Source organism: Pteronotus mesoamericanus, unplaced genomic scaffold (genome assembly GCF_021234165.1).
Source record: "Pteronotus mesoamericanus isolate MK-2021 breed Mesoamerican mustached bat unplaced genomic scaffold, CSHL_Meso_final contig_24, whole genome shotgun sequence".
In the NCBI taxonomy this organism is placed as follows: Eukaryota; Metazoa; Chordata; class Mammalia; order Chiroptera; family Mormoopidae; genus Pteronotus; species Pteronotus mesoamericanus.
The window spans coordinates 24,535,835-24,544,573 of NW_026555100.1; the positions used below are offsets into that span (position 1 = coordinate 24,535,835).

Here is an 8,739-nt window from a genome sequence, read left to right on the forward strand (position 1 = left end):
AAAGGATAATTGAGACCAGTTTTGCAATAGGGCTATGACACAGGCGGTCAATTAGTGTGAGAGAGTTTGTGAAAGTAAAGGACTTCATTTATAAGCAGCTGAATAATGATGTTTGTTTTCATTCCTTTTCAATTGTAGATTTGAAGTTTGGGTTCATTGATTCATGCAAGTAGAAATGGTGGCTTACAGGATGTGTGTGTGTGTGTATACACATATGAGAGGTCTGTCCAGAAAGTATCTAGCCATGTACTATGAAAAACAGAGACACTTATTAAAGAAGATACAAGAAACATTGTACATAGGACAATGAGGACTCAGTCCCCTTGACAGTAGGCACTTTGGGACTTCACAGAGTTCTCCCAGTTGCCATCAGCTGTCCTGTTATATATTCCTGAGTCTCACTGAAGGTCTGAAATCTCTTTCCTTTCAAGGGTGATTTTAGTTCTGGGAGAAGGCAGAAGTTCAGGACATCAAATCTGGGCTGTGAGGGGTGGGCTGCACCTGGGTGATATGATGTTTCACCAAAACACTCTGTATGAGATGTGATGCATGAGCAGGTACATTTTCTTATGAAGCTGCCAATCACCAGTTGCCCATAGCTGCAGCCTTCTGAATCATCCGAATAGTTTCCACAGAGGAATGTTCAAGCTTAATGCAAAATTTGATGCAAATGCATTGCTCTACTCTCTCAGTCATTTTGAATGCCATGGCCACACGGTCCATATGTTCATTCATCGGTGTCTACCATCCTCACCGTCTAGTAGAGTAAGGCCATCATTGTCCACACATGTGCATTCCAGTCCGCTCTCCTTGGCTGCCAGGTTACATTAACATTGTGCAAACCACTCATCATATTAACAATGGCTGGACTTTTTCCAGACAGACCTTACCTGCTTGGTTTAATGGTCTTCTCTTGCTGTCTTGAAATTCTTAATAATTTCTTTAAAACAGAGCACTCTACATTTTTATTTTTCAGTGGGTCCTGAAAATTATCTAGCTGGTCCTGGCTGAGGTGGACAGTTTCACATAGACCCCCACTTTTTTTTTAAGGCTTACTTCACTTTATTTTTCTTGTAAAAATTATGTGGTAGCCACCGCTGGACCCTGGGTCCTCTGCACAGAAACTCTGATGTGGGTCTTTACAATGTGGTCAGTGCATTTCTGATAGAGAGACTTCCTGCACGTGCACACAGTCTTTTTCCAGACTTTGGGGGCGAGATAGCTGTAGGTCTTAGAGACGGCATTGAAGGTGGTCTTGGTGAAGTTGCCCAGGGTGGCAGGGCAGCCCCTGACCTAGGTGTAGCACTCATTGATACCAGCCATCAACAGCAGTTTCTTGGGCACAGGGACAGGGACAAGTCGCACAAGCACAGAGCCACAGCAGCCAGTTGCCTTGCAAGTTACGGTGCGGGGCTTGCCAGTCTTGTTCCCTCAGTAACCTCAGTGCACAGGGACAATAGACAGCAGAATCAACGGCTTGGCCAGCATTATGGCCCCACAGATGGCAGTGGCTACTTCCTTTGAGCACTTAACTCCCAGACGAGCATATCCATTGTAGTCCCCAGTGGCAAGAGATGCCCTGAGCTGGGTCCTGTGGCCGGTGCCTGTCCACTTTTGCACCCGCATCATCTTCAAAACCTCATCCTTCGGGAAAGCCCCCAGGAAAAAGTCAATGATTTCAGATTCCCTGGTGGGCAGGGAGAAAGATAGATCTCCTCCAGGGACTTGATCTTCACGTCCTTTACCAGGCAGCCCAGCTTGGTGACGGGTATTCACTCCTTGTCCTGAGCCGTGCCTCCGCGAGCTCCCCAATCCTGACCCCAGCTGCGTCCTCCACCCAGGATGGCCCTGCCAAGTGCCCTGCAGAAGCCGCCACAGCCTCCCACTCCATGAGCCTCCCGGGCTGCCGAACCCTCCAGGCCATCTGCCATTTGGTGTTTCCGCAGAAAAGAAACTCATTTAGACTTCGACCCACTTCTCCCTGATAGCCTCTTGCTTCAAACACACAACCTTGTTTTCTCTCCTAGGCTGCTCTGAAACTTCAGGTAACAGTGGCATGTTCAATCAGCTGGCAGATGTGGACAACTTGAAAGGGTAGGAGGCTAACACTCCCAACCTTTAACCAGTACAGGATGAACTTTGGTCTCTAACCTTTGTTAACTGTGTCCCATCAATAGTGGGAAAATATTCCTGCATCCCTTCCTTTGAAAGACATTCTGCATGCTTTTCAGAAGGTCCTGGCAGAATCCACCTCCACTGTTCATAGCAGTGACCTTGCACTTGGATATTTTTCCTTCTCTGCCCCACTCCCGCAACCCCTCCTGACTGATCCATGGAAACACCTTTTCAATTAACACCTGCACGCTAGCCTTGTCTCAGACTCTGCCTTCAAGAGAAGCCGAACTCAAACATCATCCCAAATAAAATCAGGGTTTCCTACCAAGAGGAAGGGTGTATGGCTATTTGTTGGGTAAGCAACACTAACAGTGTCAGCCATAGTACTTGTGGGATAATAAAAAGGGGCCACCCCAGATCCTGTAGCCCTGACTTAAAAAAAAGAAAGAACTCTAACAGTCCCTGAGTACCTGTTTTTAGATATTGTCTCTTATTTGAGCCTCACAACAGCCATATGTCATACCTATCATTATCTCCATTTAACAAGGGTCAGAGAAGTCAAGTGACTCCCCCAAGACCACTAAGTGGAAGACCTGAAAACCAAACTCAGTAATCTAGGTATTCTTCCCATAGTGTCACCCAACTGCACGGAAGGATGTCCCATCAACAGGCCCCCAAGCTGGCACTCTGAGGAGGTGGGTGCAGCCTCTGAGCTTTGTGACCAATTATAAAGTATAAAGCTCGTCCTGAAGAACAGCTAGTGGGCAGGTATGCCGGCCAACGGGTTGGCTGTTCTCTTAGTTTTTGTTTCTTTTATAGAAGTGGTCACGGCAGGGTTTCAGCAACAGAGGGCTGTAGCCAGCACATTGCTCATGTGTTTTCATTAAACCAATAGCAACCTGGCAACTGTATAATCCTAGCCTGGCTAGACAGATCATTCAGTTTTGCTTTGTTACTTTCAAGGGAGTATCCTGCTCCTTCACAAACTCAGGGCTGTGAAGGAGTATTTATTGAGTGTTCTGGATAATGAGGTCAGGCAAGCATTTGAAGAGACAGCTCACAGACTACAGGAACACCACTGTCTTTTTCCAGGGCAAGCTGGGAAGAGAAGTTGGATGCTGAACCAGACAACATCTGTGGTACCAGCTAAGCTGGTAAACTGTGCCAACACCAGACTAGCAGTCAGGACATGCCTGAAGAAAGAACTGTAATGTTATTATTTCCAAAGGATGTATGTTTTACACACTGTGTATAAAGTGGGACCCTCTTCTGTGGAGCAACACAGAATGAAAATTTGCTCCACACCAAGTTTCCACCACATAATAAAGACGTTAAGTTAGTTAAAATTAATAAATCATGTATGTAACTTCAGAGAATTTTCCAGTAGAGACCCTCAGATTTGTCTTTATTTTAATCATATACACTATTTACCTGAGAATTCTTAATGTAAACTACAATTTCTTATGTTGGCACCTCTTGCTGATTTTCTTATCTCAATTTTCCTGAATTTTTCCCCTAACTGTCCTCTAACAAGACATCAAAGCAGTGCTCCCTAACTTTTGTTGGTTGTGTCCCATCAATTAAAACTCTTGTGCATTAATTTCCAATATGTGTATACAAGGTCTGTCCAGAAAAAGTCCAGCCTTTGTTAATATAATGAGAACGGTTTGCGCGACATTCTTGTAAACTGGCAGCCAAGGAGAGCGGACTGGAGTGCATATCTGTGAACAATGATGATGTCACTGTACTAGTCAGTGGGGGTGGTAGACACTGTTGAATGAGCATATGGACTGTGTGGCCATGGCATTCAAAATAACTGAGAAGGTAGAACAATAGATCTGCATCAAATTTTGCATTAAGCTTGAACATTCCTCTATGGAAACTATTCGGATGATTCAGAAGGCTGCAGCTATTGGCAACTGGTGATTGACATCTTCCTCAGACAATGCGCCTGCTCAAGCATCTCATGCAGAGTTTTTTGGTGAAACATCAGGTCACCCAGGTGACTCAGTCCTCCAACAGCCTAGATTTGACACCCTGCAACTTCTGAATTTTCCCAAAACTAAACTCACCTTTGAAAGGAAAGAGATTTCAGACCTTCGATGAGATTCAGGAAAATATGATGGGACAGCTGATGGCAATTGGGAGAACTGTGTGGAGGCCCCAAGGTGCCAACTTTGAAGGGAACAGAGGCATCATTGTCCTATGTTTCTTCTTTTTTGTATCTTCTTCAATAAATGTCTCTATTTTTCCTATTACATGGCTGGATACATTCTAGACAGACTTTGCATATTTGTGCAACTAGGAAAAAAAATATAGACTAATTTAAACTTAGTTTCCATTCCACATAAGGAGACATTAAGTTCTATTACGTTTATTAAAACATGCTTGTTATATATTGTAATCACTTCTTATACATTAAAGGGTAATTATTTTTTTAGGTTTTTAGGCACTTAGAAGATACTGATCTTCTCAATGCCTGACTACATATTCAGTTTGAAATATTATTGGAACACATTTGATTCTTAAAGTTGCACAAAAACAATGGCGTAGGATTCTGCTCTCAAGCAGTACTTTCTAAACAGACTTAGGTGCATATGCCACCATGTGGGTACAAAAACCCGCAGGGAGAACTTCCATAATGTAAGACCCTGACATTAAGCTTTTTGATTATAATGTGTCTGACATTAAGCTTTTCATTGTCAAGGTATTCATTTCAAAAGACATCTATCTTGAATAAACATGTTGCCAGCATTATGACACACCTACTAGTAAAACGACTAGATAAGGAACCAGGTCACCCCCACCTAGTCACAAAGCTCCCCATTTAGAAAGTTCTGGGTAACCTGGAAAACTAATGCTTGAGTAACCCCACTTCTCTGGTTTCATGCCCCAATTCCCATTCTAATGCCTTACATTTACCAATAAAAAGTGCAGCCATAATACCCTATGCATTCCACACTTGAGCCCTAATAAAGGCAGAGCCCCGAATGCACACTTCCTGCCTCTCTCTCTACCACCACCTTACTGTGCAGCCCTCAGGCATGCCATGCCTTATACACCTTCTCGTACTTAAGAGTAATAAATCTTGTTCTTCAAGGTTCCCTGATGGTTTTGCTGAGATGTGTACTGGGTCAGCCCAGGTACAGTCCATCTTGGGTGAGTGCCTCAGACATTCCTGGGAAGGAGAACATCACCATCAGGCTGAGACTGACAAAACAACTTCCTTTTCAATAACTTGGGACTTTCCCAGGTGCTGAGAAAAAGGAAATACAGATGTTTTCCTAGAGAAATGTGCCCTCATGCCAGGCCTCAGGCAACTCTTACAGAAAATATAGCATATATGGGTTCATAATAATAAAAAAAGAATGTCAAGGGACATTCTAGAAAATAAGCTACCATGAGTGAAAGACAGCAGAAACAACAAATGATAAAAGCAGCCTCATAAGAACTTCAGATACTGGAATCTTTGGATAAAATGATTAATATGCTGACAGGAAAATAAAAAGACAAAGAACAAGAAGATATAAAAATGACCAGGCAGTTTTGAAATAGAATCAAATGGAATTTCTAAAACTGAAAGTTATAAAAACTGAAATTAAAAAATAAAGAAGTGGGAGCATCAAACAGCAGAGTAGCCTTCTTTGGTTCTGAAACAAAGACCAGCCAAATGAAAACAGGCCATTTCTTCAGTTTGCTTATAGCAAGGGAGTCAGTCACCATTGCTTGAGTCTGGCAGAGACTCAAGGGCAGGTAGGAAATGGATAAGCTTTATAGTGACAAAAAGGGATGGATTCAGGCATCTTTTGATGAGAGGTTATTTATTGGCTCAGGGAACCTGGAGGCAGGCTCAGTAGAAGTGGCTGTTTTATGTGACTGATTTGGGGAGCATATTTGGCCTTTTCTGGTTGGTCCTTAGTTGGAAACCAAAGCAAAAAAAAACAAAAACAAAAGAGGAAATTTGGTGATGACTCTTCTAGAGAAATGGCTGTAGAGGTTGTACTTTGGCTTCCTGGGCTTCTCATACGGAGCTGTGAATGAAAAGGGGGTTATGTGAGGAGCCTGACACGCTCAGGGAAGCCATGTGGCAGGCCTGACAAGCCCAGTGAACAGAAGTTACCACAAAACGTGGCCTGATCACAAATTCCTAACTGGGCAGGTCATAGCAGGTAGTCACAGCCCAAGCCTATAGGTTCCTTAAGAAAGGTCAGTCTTTACCTTAATCAAACCCTGTGCATTGCTCTTATCCATTTAGGACAACACGTTTTAGAAATGTCAGAGTAGTTTTCTTTTCTAGACTTCACGAAGGCACAACCACAGGCACCAGAACTTAAGAATCTTAGAACGAAAGAAAGACCACAGAATCCCTTTTACCACCTCTATGTGCTGTAAATGCTAATTGTTAACTCTCCTGTACCCACCAATGTAACAGAAGTATATGTTTTTCCGCTTTGTGTTTTATTCAGTCCTAGAGATGATCCCACTTTGCTTTCTCCCACCTCCTTAATCTACTACAATGGATTTCATATACCTTCCTTAAGTACAGGAAGGCTCTGGAAAGCTGCCATTCTCCAGAGCATTTTCTCAGTCTATGGCGATTTTGCTTCTGGGACTGTCCTCAAAATGTGGCTCAAATAAACTCCTATCAGACTTTTCTATAGGCTGGATGTTGTTTCACAGACAAAGGTCAATGATAATGTATGGTGGGGCCATTGTCCTTTGTATATTCAGACTCTTTCTGGTGAGAAGTGATGAACTAGAAGATGATCTGAAAAAATAACGCAGCATGCTGCCCAGAGAGGCAAAGATAAAGAAAGGTTAAAATATGACAGGCAGCACGGAAGGGTCAATTTATGTCTTAGATTACTAGAGTGAAAGAAAGGGGAAACAGGAGACAGGAAATATTCAAAGAAATACAGGCTGAAATTTGGCAGGATTCATGAGTGACTCAGACTTACAATGTTTAATAAATCCTAAGCAACAGAAATACATGTAGATAAATATAAATAAATATTACCTATAATCAATATAAATTAATAGATCATTTCTGGAGTAAAAACAGCAGGAGAAATAAAAAGCTAGACATGTATGTAATCTGGAGGAGGCTTTTTAAAATTTAATTTTTTTTATTATGTTTAAGCACAGTTGTCTCCACTTTCCCCTGTCCCCCCACCCCACCTCCCACCCTCATTCCTACCCTCCTTTGGCTTTGCCCACGGGTCCTTTATACATGTTCTTTGACGACCCTTCCCCTTCTCTCCCCTATTATCCCCCTCGCCCCTCCCCTCCAGTTACTGTCAGTTTGTTCTTTATTTCAATGTCTCTGGTTATACTTTGCTTGCTTATTTTGCTTATTTTTTGTTGTTGATTAGGTTCCACTAATAGGTGAGATCATATGGGATTTGTCTTTCACCGCCTGGGCTTATTTCACTTAACAAAATGCTCTCCAGTTCCATCCATGCAGTTGCAAAAGGTAGGAGCTCCTTCTTTTTCTCTGCTGTATTCATTATGTAAATGTACCACAGTTTTTTGATCCACTCATTTACTGATGGGCACTTAGGTTGCTTCCAACACTTGGCTATAGTAAAGAGAAATGTATTTATTAGATTTATATTTTAATATACATAATATTAAATATATGTACATTATATATTAAATATATCAAATATATGTATAATATACATATATATGTAATATACATAATATAAATATATGTGTGTTAAAATTCTAAGGGCAACCACTAAAATAATAGAAATTAAATAGATAGAAGTAAGCAAAAGTAGGTTTGCAGTTGTTCATATGGAAAAAGACATGCAGGTTATGATTATTACAGTAGCTTTATTAACTCAAAAGAATGCCACAATGCCACGGTGCACTTAGGTACAACCTCGTAAGTGCTCCAGTTGCCAGCCTTCATTATTTACACATTCTTGTAGTCTACTTGCTATACTCTGTGTTTCATGCATTCAACACTGTAAATTTACTTTTGCCAACCCTGTACACCTAGCTACACCTAGCTGTACAGAAACCAGAGACCAAAGACTTCAGGATGATGAAGCCCAATAGCCAATTTAAGGCTAGTTTGGTAGCATAACTTGGTCTGTATGTGGTAGGGGAAGCCTGCTTCTGGAACCAGAAATACCAAGTTCTCCCCAGCTCTGCCACCACCTGCCCCTGGACAAAGTGTCTCAGCCTGTTGTTGGGGAATTAAGTGAGAGCACAGGTGTGCAGCGTCCCGCATGGGCTGGCACAAAGGAGGCAGTTGATAGGTGGAGCCATCTCTGTTATCATGATTATTGTGCAATACATACAGGGGTAGGAAAGAGTGGGTTTACAATGGTAATACAAATAAATAATGCAATATTGAATAAATAATAATACCAGAATAAACTGTATGTTTCATGTACTCACAACTATAAACCTATTTTTGCCCACTCTGGTACATGCTCCAAACAGACAGGGCAGAAAAATGGAATGAGAAAACCTTAATCAATCCAAAATAAGCAAGAAAATAGAAGAGAAACATTTAAAAAAAAAAAAGGCAAATAGCCTATAATATGTGAAAATAGTAAGAGGGAAAACATAAATCAGTAATCACAAAAGTCAATGACATGAACATTTTAG

The 8,739-nt window shown here is 41.7% G+C and overlaps 1 pseudogene; it reads right to left on the minus strand.

The window, feature by feature from the left end:
- Positions 1-1,080: 1,080 nt before the first annotated feature.
- On the minus strand, positions 1,081-1,931 carry LOC129069748 (40S ribosomal protein S2-like; annotated as a pseudogene).
- Positions 1,932-8,739: the final 6,808 nt, after the last annotated feature.